A 15127-nucleotide genomic window follows, 5' to 3' on the forward strand; every position below is an offset into this window, starting at 1 on the left:
AAGATGGAAAAACATCCCATGCTCATGGATTGGAAGAATAAACATTGTTAAAATGTCTATGCTGCCCAGAGCAATCTATACCTTCACTGCCATCCTGATCAAAATTACAATGACATTTTTCAAAGTGCTGGACCAAATAATCCTAAAATTTGTATGGAATCAGAAAAGACCCTGAATCGCCAAGGAAATGTTGAAAAAGAAAAACAAAGCTGGGGGAATCACATTGCCCAATTTCAAGCTATATTACAAAACACTGATCACCAAGGTAGCATGGTACTGGCACAAAAACAGACATATAGACCGATGGAACAGAATAGAGAGCCCACATGTAGACCCTCAACTCTATGGTCAAATAATCTTCAACAAAGCAGGAAAAAATATGCAATTGAAAAAAGACAGTCTTTTCAATAAATGGTGCCAGGAAAATTGGCAGCTATATACAGAAGAATGAAACTTGACCATTCTCTAACACCATACACAAAGATAAACTCATAATGGATGAAAGACCTCAATGGGAGACAGGAATCCATCAAAATCCTAGAGGAGAACATAGGCAGTAACCTCTTCGACATCGGCCACAGCAACTTCTTTCAAGATACATCTTCAAAGGCAAGTGAAACAAAAGCAAAAAAGAACTTTTGGGACTTCATCAAGATAAAAAGCTTCTGCACAGCAAAGGAAACAGTCAACAAAACAAAGAGGCAACCCACAGAATGGGAGAAGACATTTGCAAATGACACTACAGACAAAGGGCTTATATCCAAGATCTATAAAGAACTTCTCAAACTCAACACCCAAAAAACAAATAATCAAGTCAAAAAATGGACAGAAGACATTAACAGACACTTTTCAAAAGAAGACATACAAATGGCTAACAGACACATGAAAAAATGTTGATCATCATTAGCCATCAGGGAAATTCAAATCAAAACCACATTGAGGTACCACCTTACACCAGTTAGAATGGCAAAAAAATTGCCAAGGCAAGAAACAACAAATGTTGGAGAGGTTGTGGAGAAAGGGGAACCCTCTTACACTGTTGGTGGGAATGCAAGTTGGTACAGCCACTTTTGGAAAACAGTGTGGAGGTTCCTCAAAAAATCAAAAACAGAGCTACCCTATGACCCAGCAATTGCACTACTGGGTATTTACCCCAAAGACACAGATATGCTATGCACCCCAATGTTCATAGGAGCAATGTCCACAATAGCCAAAGTGTGGAAAGAGCCGAGATGCCCTTCAACAGATGAACAGATAAAGATGTGGTCCACATATACAATGGAATATTACTCAGCCATCAGAAAGGATGAATACCCAACTTTTACATCAACATGGATGGAACCGGAGGGGATTATGCTAAGTGAAATAAGTCCTGCAGAGAAAGCCAATTATCATATGGTTTCACTTATTTGTGGAACATAAGGAAGAGCATGGAGGACATTAGAAGGAAGGGAAAAATGAAAGGGGGGTAGTCAGAGGGGGAGACGAACCATGAGAGACTATGGACTCTGAGAAACAAACTGAGGGTTCTAGAGGGGATGGAGATGGGGGGATGGGTTAGCCTGGTGATGGGTATTAAGGAGGGCATGTGTTGCAATGAGCACTGGGTGTTATATGCAAACAATGAATCATGGATCACTACATCAAAAACTAATGATGTACTATATGGTGACTAACATAATAAAATTAAATTAAATTGAAAAAAAAAGAAGAGGTGAAATATCAGATGTTGTAGACACAGATGAGTTTGCAAACAGAAGTGTTCTGTAAACTTTCAAATTCGTACCAGTGTAGGACTATGAACTATCATTTTATTTAAAACATTTGCTTCCTTTTGAAAAAGCTATCCCTACATTTAAAACATTTTGGTACTTCTCCTATAAGTAGTCTCTCTAACAGAATGAAAGGAAATCATTAGTTTGTCCTGAGACTCTCAGCTGTTATATCAACCACTACACAAAGGAAGGGCCTCTTAGGATAAAGTTAGTAACAGAAAGAAAAAGCACGGGTTTCAAACTGACTAAAGCACCACAGAATTTAAAAGGGAAAAGATAAATACAATTGCAGATTACTCCCAATGTAAAAATTTTGATAATGAATATAAATAAGCCCAAAGGATATGCTCACCAAATCAAATTTTATTCGGCCAAGGCAGTACCAGTAAGTAGCAAAATCTTTATCTTAACAGTTGGTTGTAGACAACATTGCGATGTTCGCCCTTAAAGCAAATATGAAATACTTTTCTCAGTAAGAGGATAGCTAGTAATTTTTTAAACTCACAAAATATTACGTATCTTCTCCATCATCTTAATTTTTAGATGACAGATGGTTTTCTTAAGATCGTATTTGCCAGTTTTTGTAAGTAATGAACCATATAGGGAGTGACAGAAATTATTTAGAAAAAAAGATAAACAACTAATAGGAACTATGAGGTTACACTGATGGAAAGTTGGTGCTGTCAAAGAATTTTAGACACCAGTACATCTGACACATCACTGTAGCAATACAAGGTGGTCCACGTTCATTGCCACAACAGTAGCAGAGGAGAGAGTGATTCCCGTTTGGTTGTAGATCCAGGCCAACACAGGACAGTTCACGTGACCTAGGGGGTTGTGGTAGGCTGAAAAGTTCCTAATCCCTGGAACTTGTGAAAATTACTTTATAGGGCAAAACCATGGATATTACCTTATTTTGAAAAAGAATCTTTGAAGATTTAATTATGCTAAGGATTTTGAGATGAAGAAATTATCCTCGATTATCCAGGTGGGCTCTAAATGTCATCACAAACATTCTTAAGAGAGAGGCGAGAGAAATTTGATGCACAGACTCACAAGAGAAGGATGGAGCAGAGAGAGATGCAGTCACACACTCCCGAAACGTCAACAGTCACCAGAAGCTGGAAGAGGCAAGGATCAAGTTCCCCTGGAGCCTTCAGAGGGGGTGCAGCCATGCCGTTACCTCGATTGCAGGTTTCCCGCCACCAGAATCTTCAGAGAGTACATTTCTGTCGTTCTAAGCCACCCAGTTTGTGGGACTCCGTTGCAGTAGCCTCAGGAAACTAGTACAGCAGTTGTAAAGGACATGTAGGGTTTCGCCAGGTGAGAGCTGCATTGTGTGGAAAGGGGCATTTTATATTGAGAGAAAGGCAGGACAAAGGCAATAAAATGTCAAAAAATGAGTAAAGTTTCTAATGAATAGTTCAGTTCAGATATAATGTAAATATTAAGGGCTGGGTAGAAAAGGAGGCAGTAACTTCAGAATTGCTAACCCATACTCTGAAAACTTGACTAGCTAGAGTTGAATATTTGTTCACTGTTTTTGTTATTTTTTTTAAAGATTTATTTATTTTGAGAGAGTGAGAATGAGAGAGAGAGAGAGAGTACATGAGAGCGGGGAGGGTTAGAGGGAGAAGCAGGCCCCTCGCCCAGCAGGGAGCCCGATGTGGGACTTGATCCCGGGACTCCAGGATCATGACCTGAGCTGAAGGCAGTTGCTTAACCAGCTGAGCCACCCAGGTGCTCCTGTTTACTGTTCTTGTTTTAACCTTTTGCTTAAGGCGATGTGGTCAAATACTGTGATCTAAAGTTGCTTGAATTCATTAATTTTCTCCTCTCTATTCAGGGTGACTGACTACATTATTCATTTGAATTATGCTTAGGTTTGCTTATATCTATTTGTATATAGCTTTAGTTTTTTCCCTATCTTTATATGCATGTATGTTTATACTCACAGATGCATTTTAGTATGTGAAACATTAACTAGTTTCAAAGTCAGAACTTCATGAATACATGCATTCAAAAGTATCGCTCTTCCTTTCTTCTAGCCCTTTCTCACTCCTACTTCCGTACTGCCTGCTCAGTTTACTATGGTTGCTGTAGCAAATCACCACAAATTTACTAGTTTAAAACAACAGAAAGTTGTGTTCTGATGGTTCTGGAGGTCGGAAGGCTGAGACAAGTCTTATGGAGCTAAAATGAGTACGTCAGCGAAGGCGTGCTCCTTCTGGAAGCTCATGGGGAAAAATCTGTTCCCTTGCCTTTTCCAGCGTCCAGAGCTGCATTCCTTATGTTCTTCGGCACAGGGTACCCTCCCTTTTCAAAATCAGTAGCAGCACGTCTTGTGATTCTGCTTTCCCTGTTTCCATCACACAGCCTTCTCTTCAGCTTGTAGTGAAATTCTCCCTCTGCCTGCCTCTTATCAGGATACTTGTGATTACGTTTTAGGATTCACCCTGAAAATCCCGGATAATCTCTCCATCTCAAGATATTTTTTTTTTAAGAATTTATTTATTTGTCAGAGAGAGAGACAGCGAGAGAGAGAGAGAGAGAGAGAGAGGGAACACAAGCAAGGGGAGTGGGAGAGGGAGAAGCAGGCTTCCCGTGGAGCAGACAGCCCAATATGGGGCTCGATCCCTGGACCCTGGGATCATGACCTGAGCCACCCAGGTGCCCCAAGATATTTAATTTAATGACATCTACAAAGAGTTTTTCCATATGAAGTAACACGCACAGGTTCCAGGGATTAGCACCTGGATAATCTGGGTGGCTATTATTAAGCCAACTGTAGGTAACTAATCTTAATAGTTTTTTGTTTATGATTCCTATGCTTCTATTTGTACAATTGATTAGATATATGTAGGTTTTCTCATTCCCCATTCTTTCTTATACAAAAAATGACATACTGTAAAAATTCTTGTATATTTGTCTTTTTCACTTAACAAAATATCCTGGAAATCACTCTATATTAGTTAATAGAAAATGGCCTCATTCTTTTCCATAACTTCATACTACTCCATTATATGGATGTACCATAGTTTATCCACACACTCTCCTGTGTACAGGAATTTGTTTTTTTTTCTGATATTTTGCAATTACAATACTACAATCACTTTGTGCACAGAACATTCATACCTTTGGAGGTACATCATTAGGGTAGATCTAATATGCATTTTGTGTATGAGTGAGTTTGAATATATTTCCATATTTGTGAGAAATATGTGAAAAAGGTGTGTAAATGTCTCACAGCTAGGAATTTGTTTTTTTGGTCAAAAAATGCTTAAACACAGTCAAATTTATCAATTTTATTTTTTGTTGTGTCTGAATTTTTAGTCATAGTTAGAAAGTCTTTTCCTACATCCAGGTTATAGAGAAAATCATACATGGTTTCTTCTAGTACTTACATGATTTCATCTTTGACATTTATATCCCTGGTCCTGTTGGAGTTTATTCTTGATTATAGTGTGACACTTGGTTTTAATTTTATCTTTCTCCAAATAGCAAACCAGTTGTCCCACTGGTTAAAATGTCCACCTTTTATATTTGTCAAAATATATGTTAAAATGTCCACATTTCCCAAGTAATTTGAGATATCATGGTTATCACTAAATTGCCAAATGTATTTGGATCTATTATTATTTTATTCCATTCGTCTATTTGTCAGTTTATGCACCAGTACCACGAGTAGATGAAAAACCAGACTTACAGTATATTTTAATGAGTAGTAGGGCCAGTCTCCTCTCATAAACTTTTATTTTCAGTATTTTTCTGGCTATTTTTGCATGTTTATTTTTCCAAGTGAATTTTAATATCAACTTTTCCAGCTCCATAAAAATCTTGTCAGTATTTTTGTTGGTACTTGTTAAATTTATAAATTAACTTAGAGAAAACCGGTATCTTTATGACATTATGGAATGTCTTTCCATTCATTCAAGTCCATTTTTATATCTTTCAGGGGTGCCTTAAAATTTTTCTTGTATAAGGTTTGCACATTTCTTGATAACTTTATTCTGAAATATTTTATCTTCTTTGTTACTACTGTATTCTCTATTTTCAGGGTGTATAGTAAATATATCCCTAAGATCTACCTTATTGATTATGCTTTTTATATATCTATTTATTTTCCTTTCTTATTTTTTATTTACTTCATCTGTATTGAAAGTCGTGTATTTAAGTTTCCTACTATTAGTGTATTTCTACAATGTTTCTTTGCATGCCCTGAGATTTTTGCTTTATACATGTGTTGCTGAGTTGTTTGGTGAATAGAATTTATAACTGTTATATATTCATTGTGAATTGTGACATTAAAACGTGTCCTTCTTTGTCTCATCTAATGCATTTCGACTTAAAATTCTACTTTGATATCAGGATCACAGTGTCTGCTTTCTTGTTTCCACTCACCTAGTAAACTTTTGCCCATTCCTTCAGTTTTAGACTTTCTGAATCATTTTGATTTAGACAGGTTTCTTATTTTCAGCTGCTTTCTTTGTGAACCAAATTGAAAAATATTTTTCATTTAATAAATTAAACCTATTCATATTGATTGATCTGACATATGCTTTGTCCTACTGTCATTTTATGTTAAAATTATTTCATATGATATTAACATTGGTATAATTGTTGGGTTTCTTTCTGTATATCATGCATTTTCTTTGCTCTTTTAATTTTTAAAATTTCCTTTTGTATTTAGAAAAGTTTGTAGTGTTATTCTCGCGACTTTTTTTATTTATACCTTTTATAAAGCCCTTAGTTCTTTCAGTTCGTTCTTGTTTAACCTCTTCTTACCTGATTTGCCAATTTTAATATTATCCTTTAACCCCCATTTATTGCCTATATCACGATCAATGAACCAATCAATGAACTTACTCTTTCTTTTTTCTCTCTGGTATCTCCCATTTTACTTACATTATTTCTACTTTGTTTGAACCTATAACACATTATTCTTTGAGTTTTGTTCTCACCTTTGTGTAATTTTAGATCTATAACTATAGTAAATGAGCACCATCAGTCTTTTTGTTTGTTTGTTTCAGAGATAGAATTTAGTGATTTGTTGGTTGCATATAACACCCAGTGCTGATTACATCAAGTGGCCTCCTTAATGCCTATCACCCAGTAACCCCATCTCCATTCTAGCAACCCTCAGTTTGTTTCCTAGAGTTCAGCATCTCTTATGGTTTGCCTCCCTCTCAATTTTCATCTTATTTTATTCTTTCTTCCTTTCCCCTATGTTCATCTGTTTTGTTTCTTAAATTCCACACGAGTGAAACCATATGGTCTTTGCCTTTCTCTGACTGACTTATTTCAGTCACTAGCATAATACCCTCTAGTTCTACCCATGTCATGACAAATGGCAAGATTTCATTCTTTTTGATGGCTGAGTAATATTCTAGTGTGTGTGCATGTGTGTGTGTGTGTGTGTGTACATACATATATACCATACTTATACACCATATACACCACATCTTCTTTATCCATTCATCTGTTGACCATCAGTCTTTTAATGAAGTTTTGCCACTTGGTTGAATGGAAAACATCTTTTCACAGATTCTTCAAGGAGGGCTCATGTATACAAAATTCCCTGAATTTTTCCTGTTTAAAGTTCATTTCCTCTTGTTTTAATACTTGAAAAACAAGTTGACTGAATATTCTTGACTCACACTTTTTTTCCTTGAGGTTTTAAAAAGTGCTATTCTGTCGTTGCCTTTCATGGGTGTCGTTTTTGAGCTGTCTGGTGCCAGTTTAATTCTTTCATTTTTGTAATTTCTTGATCTTTTTTGCTTGAAAGCTTGGGAATTTTTATCTTTGAAGCCCAATAATTTTATTCATCTATGTCTTGAAATTGATAATTCTGGTTTAATTTTCCCAGGTAAATGATGGGTCCTTTTGTATATAGATTTCTATCTTCTTTTATAGTTCTGTTCCAGTGTCATTTTGTTTGTCTTCTTAAGGGAATACCATTATTTGTATGTAGCTTCATCTTTCATTTCTCTCTGACCCTAAGTACTTCTAATTTTGTATCTCATTTTCATTATCTTGGTTATCTGCTGAGCTAAATATCTGGGCTTTGGCTTGAACCTTGCACTTGTGCTCATCCTGGCCCAGATCCCTGTTTACCTTAATCACCCTTGCAGTCTCAACTCCTCAAGCTGTCCACTGCCAAATGGGATCCCATTCCCAGATTGCTACTATGTCCACTAGTCTGAACCCATCCCTGACCCTTCTCATTCCTCTTAAACATTTCCATTGAGCCTCTTAGAATTTCCTTCTTAAATGTTCCCATCATTTCTCTCATCTTTTTTCTTTTTTTTTTTTTAAGATTTTATCCATTTATTTGAGAAAGAGTGCGCATGCAAGACAGAGCACAAGTGGTGGGAGAGCGGAAGAGGGAGAAGCAGACTCTCCACGGAGCAGGGAGCCTGACATGGGGCTTACAGCCAGGACCCTGGGATTACGACCTGAGCTGAAGGCAGACACTTAACCAACTGAGCCACCCAGGCACCCCTTTTTTGCTTTTTTTAAATTGGAACTTGTCTGTTCCTAGAGGGCCTGCCTCCTCTAGAGCCCTTCAAGTAGTGACTGCTTTTCCTTCCACTCTCTGCATACATCAGGGTCAGGAGGTGGGGTTGCTGTCTTCTTTTCTCCCATTACTGTTAACAAACATTTTTTCCTCCTTCCTTTCTCTAAGTCCTGGCTAATCTGAACTGTGTGCCATCTGGATATAGTATCTCTCCTTGTCTCCTCAATTTACGGTTCTAAGGTTCTTCTAATCATCCATTGTTGATGACATTAGCTTCTGTTTCATCTTCTTTCTTTCCTTCCACTCTTGTTGACTTTACTGCATATGGGGATAACTCATCTAAAAATAATCATTCCTTAAACTCCTTACCACCATTAGCTTTTCTTCCACCCCTTCTCAGCCTGGAACCGTGGCATTATAGTCATTGTAATGATAATACCTCTGGAATCTTGAAATCGAGTATAATACTTTCTGACAAGACCAGGGTGTCCACTCTCACCACTTTCATTCAACACAGTATGGGAAGTCCTAGCTGCAGCAATCAGACATCCAAATTGGTGAGGAAGAAGTAAAACCATCACTATTCACAGATGATATGATACCATATATAGAGAAAACCCTAAAGGCTTCACTAAAGAATTATTAGAACTGATAAATGAGGTCAGTGAAGTTGCAGGATACAAAATTAATATACAGAAATCTGTTGTGCTTCTCTACACTAATAATGAAGTAGCAGAAAGGGAAATTAAGAAAACACTACCATTTATAATTGCATCAACAAAAACAAAATACCTAAAAATATTAACCAAGGAGGTGAAAGACCTATACTCTGAAAACTATAAGACACTGAGGAAAGAAATTACAGACGACACAAATAAATGGAAAGATATGCCATGTTCATGGATTCGAAGAAGTAAAATTGTGAGCGTGTCCATACTACCCAAAGCAATCCCTATCAGAATACCAATAGCAATCTTCACAGAACTAGAACAAATAATCTTAAAATTTGTATGGAACCACAAAGGGCCTTGAATAGCCAAAGCTGTTTCTCAAGCTTCTTGAGAAAGAAGAACAAAACTGGAGGTATCACAGTCCCAGATTTCAAGATATACTACAAAGCTGTAGTAATCAAAACAGCATGGCACTGGCACAAAAACAGACATATAGATCAACAGGAAGAATAGAGAGCCTAAAAATAAACCCATGTCTATATGGTCAATTAATCTATGACAAAGGAGACAAAAATATACAATGGGGAAAAGACAGCCTCTTCAACAAATGGTGTTGGGAAAACTGGACAGCAACATGCAAAAGAATGAAACTGAACCACTTTTTTACACTGAACACAAAAATAAACTCAAAATGGGTTAAAACCTAAATGTGAGACCTGAAACCATAAAACTCCTAAAAGAAAACATAGGCAGTAATCTCTTGGACATCTGCCTTAAAAATATTTTTATGGATATGTCTCCTCAGGCAAGGAAAAAAAAGGTAAAAATAAACTACTGGGACTGTACCAAAATCAAAAGCTTTTGTGCAGCAAAGGGAACGATTAACAAAACAAAACAGCAACCTAGTGAATGGGAGAAGATATTTGCAAATGAGGTATCTGATAAGGGGTTGATATCCAAAATATATAAAGAACTTATACATTAAAAAAATAAATAAAACAATCAAAAGAATGAGATTTCCAATATAGGAACATTAAAAAAAAAAAAGCCCAACAACAAAACAGCAAAAGAAAGAACTTTTTACCATTTTTTAAAAATGGGCAAAGGAAAAATAGACATTTTTCCAAAGAAAACCTACAGATGGCCAACAGATACATGAAAAGATGCTCAACATCTCTGTATGTATATGTGTGTGTATGTATATATAAATTCACATACATATACACACACACACACCCCCACATATGCACACAATGGAACATTACTCAGCCATAAAAATGAATGAAATCTTGCCAGTTGTGACAACATGGATGGATCTAGAGGTTACTATGCTAGATGAAATAAGTCAGACAGAGAAAGAAAAATACCATCCGATTTCACTTACATGTGGAATCTAAAAAATAAACAAAAACAAATGAACAAACAAACAGACTCTTAAATACAGAGAACTCGTGGTTGCCAGAGGGAAAGTGGGTTGGAGGGATGGGCAAAATAGAGGAAGGGGATTAAGAAGTACAAACTTACAGTATAAAATAAATAAGTTGAAGAGATGAAAAGTATAGCATAGAGAATACGGTCAATAATATTGTAATAACATTGTATGGTGACAGATGGTGACTGTACTTATCTTGGTGAGCACTGAGTAATGTATAGAATTGTCTAATCAGTATGTTGTACACCTGAAATGTAACACTGTACATCAACTATACTTAAATAAAATAAAGTTTAAAAAGTATGATATTCTCGGGGCACCTGGGTGGCTCAGTCAATTAAGCGTTCTACTCTTAATTTCAGCTCAGGTCATAACCTCAGGGTCATGAGATCGATCCCTGTGTCAGGCTCAGCACTAGGTGTGGAGCCTGCTTGAGATTCCCTTTCTCCCTTTGTCCCTCCTTGCTCGCTCTCTCTCTCTCTCTCTCTCTCTCTCACACACACACACACACACACACAAGTATGATATTCTCTAATCACTGCCTCCAATCCTTCCAGCTCACTTAACTCTAATACTCCTATTTAAATAATTTCTCAGCTTCACTAAGATCTCCAATCCATTAACCTCACTACTTTTTTCACTATCCATCACCACCTCTATATAGTTACTTCTCTCCTTCCCAGCTTAGAGTCCCTGGTCCATCAGGGGAATCAATCACTTATAAACATCCTCAACTCTCTTACCCCTCTCTCCTTGTATTATATTTCAACCCTAGCTGAGTCCCATTGTCAGCTCCTACAATGAAGCTGTTGAATATTCCTGGATAAAAGTCACATAACTGGGATGACTGACTTGTCATCCATGTTATAATGATCATAATCTCAAATAGGCTCTCATTCCTTCTGGGCAATCCTAGAACGTTTCTATAGCAAGTTTGATTTTTCAATTTCTCAAGATAAATAGTTTGTATTTTATCCTCTTTCTTCAAACCTTGTTCACACCTCATCTTCTTTACTCTCAGCCTCTGACCTTGCTTTAGATTTAACAGAGAAAGTAGAAGTCTTTCAATCAGAATTACCTCATTTTCCTCATTTATCAGAATACCCTCACTACTGTGAAATTTACCTAGTTATCAGAACTTAATCTATCTTCTCTGTTTTATCTCCTATCTCTGCTCTTGTCTAACAGAAATTCCTCCCCTTGTAGAATATTACTTAGTCAGTAAAAGAGTGAAATCTTACCATTTGGGGGCGCCTGGGTGGCTCAGGCAGTTATCTGCCTTCAGCTTTGGGTCATGATTCTAGGGTCCTGGGATCGAGTCCCACGTCAGGCTCCTTGCTCAGTGGGGAGCCTGCTCCTCCCCTAACTGCCAGTCCCTCTGCTTGTGCTTGCTCTCTCCCTCTCTCCCTCTCTCTCTCTCTGTGTGTGTCAAATAAATAAATAAATAAATAAATAAATAAATAAATAAAATGGAAAAAAAAAGTCTTACCATTTGCAATGACATAGATGGAACTAGAGAGTATTATGTTAAGGGAAATAAGTCAGAGAAAGATAAATACCATATGATTTCACTCATGTGTAGAATTTAAGAAACAAAACAAATGAGCAAAGGGAAAAAGAAAGAGAGAGAGAGAGAGAAACCAATAAACAAACTCCTAACTACAGAGAACAAACTGATGGTCACCAGAGGGGAGGTGGGTGGGGGATGGGTGAAATATGTAATGGGGATTAAGGAGGGCACTTGCTGTGATGAGCACCGGCTGTTGTATGGAATTGTTGAATCACTATATTATACCCCCGAAACTAATATAACACTGTATGTTAACTAACTGGAATTAAAATAAAACTTAAAAAAAAAGAAAGGAAATTCCTCCACTTGTGCTCTGGCTCCAGTACCCTTTTGCCTTCTCAAGTATCTTATTCCTTCAGTGGTCCCCACTCTCTCTCCTGCATCACCAATCTCTACCTTTCCACTGAATCATTCCCATCAGCATAATCTGCTCTAGTAAATTTCATCCTAGAGCTTCTTTCTCTAATCCCGTATCCCACCTTAACTACAGCCCCACTTCTCTCTCGTTCTCCTTACTATAGGTCTTCTCTATAGCTTTATAACCAGTTTCCCATCACACATTCATTCATCAGCCCAGTTTTATCTGGGCTTGCATCTTCATCATAGCACTGAAACTGCTTTTGTTAAGGGTACCAAGAATGCCCATATTATCCAATCTAATGGACTCTTGATCTCTGAGCAGTGTTTGACAGAAATGACATTTTCCTCTCTGTAGCTCCATACTCTCCTCCCCTCTGGCTTTTCCTTTTAAGCCTGAACTCTAAATATTGGAGACAGCGCTCCATGCTACTTCTTATTTGCCTGTTCTTTGCACAGGTGATTTTATCCAGTCCCAAGGCTTTAAATGCTGACGCCTTCTAAACTCACACCTTTAGCATAGAACTTCACTCCCGGATTCCAGATTTATTCAATTGCTATTCAATTTCTACTTGGACGTCTATTAAACATCTCAATCATTATAGTCCTAAATACAGCTTCTAATCTCTCTCGTAAGTCACCATTTCAGTAAATGGCACCATCATCCAGTTGTTCAAGCCAACAATTAGAAGTGATCCTGCAGGGCGCCTGGGTGGCTCAGTTGGTTAAGCGACTGCCTTCGGCTCAGGTCATGATCCTGGAGTCCCGGGATCAAGTCCCACATTGGGCTCCCTGCTCAGCAGGGTGTCTGCTTCTCCCTCTGACCCTCTTCCCTCTCGTGCTCTCTATCTTTCATTCTCTCTCTCTCTTGAATAAATAAAAATAAAATCTTTTAAAAAAAAAAAAAGAAGTGATCTTGCCATTTCCCTTTCCCTTATTTCCCATATGTGGCAGCCATGAAAACACACTGCTCAGATCTCTGATCACAGGGAGCATTACTGGCTGATGGCCCCAGTTGCTGTGCTCTGAAATCTATCACCATGATCCAGGCTGCGTTTCCCATGGATTGCTCCCAGCCAGTGACTGAGTGAGGCAGGGTCAGTAAAGGAGGCCCATTCCTGGAAGACATAGGACTCCTCTGATGCGGGACAGTGGCTTGAGGACTCCCCATTGACTTTCTTGAAAGATTCTTAGAATTGCATCATATCTACAACTTTTCCTACCCATTTTTCTCCTGTCCTCCATGAAAGTTGAATCAGCATCCAGTCTAAAGGTTTTCCCAGTCCCCTTCAGAGCCCTCCCCGTTTTTCCTTCGCAGGTGTCTTCCCCAATAAGTCTTTTGCACATTTAATCTAACCTTATGGTCTGTTTCTCAAAGAACCTGGACTAACACACCACAGCTGAACTGTCAGCAATTTTATGTTATTTCTGTTTCCTAAATATACCTCTTGCAGCCATCCGCTCCTCTCTATTACCACCATCACTGAGTAGAAGCTATGCCATTTCTCCCCTGGATTATTGCAACAGCTGCCTACTCTCCAATCCAGTCTCAACACAGTAGCCAGAGTGATTTTTTATTTTTAGGGTAAATCATGCCACTTCCCTGCTTAAAACCTTTCGATGGCTTTCCATTACAATGCCTAGGGTAAAATTTAAACTCCCACGACCGCCATAAGATACTTTAAAACCTGGGTCCTGCCTGTCTTTTTAGCTCCGTCTCATATCACCTTCCTCCTTTAGCCCCGATGCTCATCACCAAGCTCCAGCCACACTAGTGTCCCTTCTCTTCCTACAAATTGTCAAATCCTTTCTTGCCTTGGGGCCTTTCCGCTTGCTCTCTCTTCTTCATAAATTACTCCTCCTCCATCTCTTCAGAGGGTGGGCTCATTTTCATCCTAAGTGCTCAACTTAAATGTCCCCTCATCAGCAGGGTCTTCTCCACCCAACATTATCCTATTCCCTCTGAAGTAGTTACCACTATCTGTAACCATTTCGCTTAGTGTGTTTCTCCCACTTGAACAGGAGTAGGCAAATTATGACCCATAGGCAGCCAATTGTTTTTGTAGGGCCCAGGATCTAAGAATGGTTTTTATGTATTTAAGTGTTTGAAAAAAATTTTTAAGAATATTTCACAACACATGAAAATTATGTTAAATTCAAATTCCAGTGTCCATAAATAGAGTTGGAACACAGTCACTTTCATTTAGGCATTATCTATGGCTGTTCTAACACCACAACAGCGAAGCTGAGTAGCTGCATATGGCCCACAAAGCCTAGGACATTGACAGAAGAAGTTTTCTTTTCTAAACTTTTATTTATTAAGTAATCTCTACCCCCAACACAGGGCTCAAACTCACAACGCCGAGACGAAGAATCACATGCTCTAGCGACGGAGCCCGCCAGACACACCCAGGAAAGGTTTTCAGACCACTGCACTAGACTGGGAGTGCCATGGGTCAGGGGCACTGATGGTCCTGTTCAGTCCTTCACTCCGAGTGCCTGGTCCACAGCTAATGGACTTACCCAAGTGCATGCGGTATATTACCAAATCTTGGCATTGAGGAGCTCGGTTTGGAGCGAACGGCCCTCACCTGGCAGTGAGAAGACATAACTCTTCCTAACTCGTACCACTTAACTGACCCCGAACAATCGCAACTTCGGTGTTGTTTCTTTTCCTCACGTGTGAAAGCAGCCTCTGCACGGACACGACATTCCTCTGGGGTCGAGCCGGCGTCTCTAGGCCAGTTGTTGCCTTTTCTGCAGGTACGGAGCCCTCCCACTCTCGCCCTACCGGAGCTCGCGGGC

General features: G+C 38.5%; 1 protein-coding gene across 4 annotated transcripts in view; it reads right to left on the minus strand.

Moving 5' to 3' along the window:
* Positions 1-15124, minus strand: part of SGO2 (shugoshin 2) — a 65759-nt gene extending 50635 nt beyond the window's left edge. For 2 of the 4 annotated variants that reach the window (XM_073880326.1, XM_073880315.1), the window contains exons 1-3: positions 14914-15124; positions 2959-3105; positions 2128-2218 (exon numbers count right to left, since the gene is read on the minus strand). The gene's annotated coding sequence lies outside the window, so the exon portion shown is untranslated. Of the gene's footprint in view, positions 1-2127; positions 3106-14913 lie in introns of all 4 variants that reach the window. The other 2 variants (XM_073880311.1, XM_073880321.1) reach the window with 2 other exon arrangements.
* Positions 15125-15127: the final 3 nt, after the last annotated feature.

Source organism: Callorhinus ursinus, unplaced genomic scaffold, assembly GCF_003265705.2.
Source record: "Callorhinus ursinus isolate GAN/ISIS: 27379988/994484 unplaced genomic scaffold, GSC_fseal_2.0 scaffold2, whole genome shotgun sequence".
Lineage (NCBI taxonomy): Eukaryota > Metazoa > Chordata > Mammalia > Carnivora > Otariidae > Callorhinus > Callorhinus ursinus.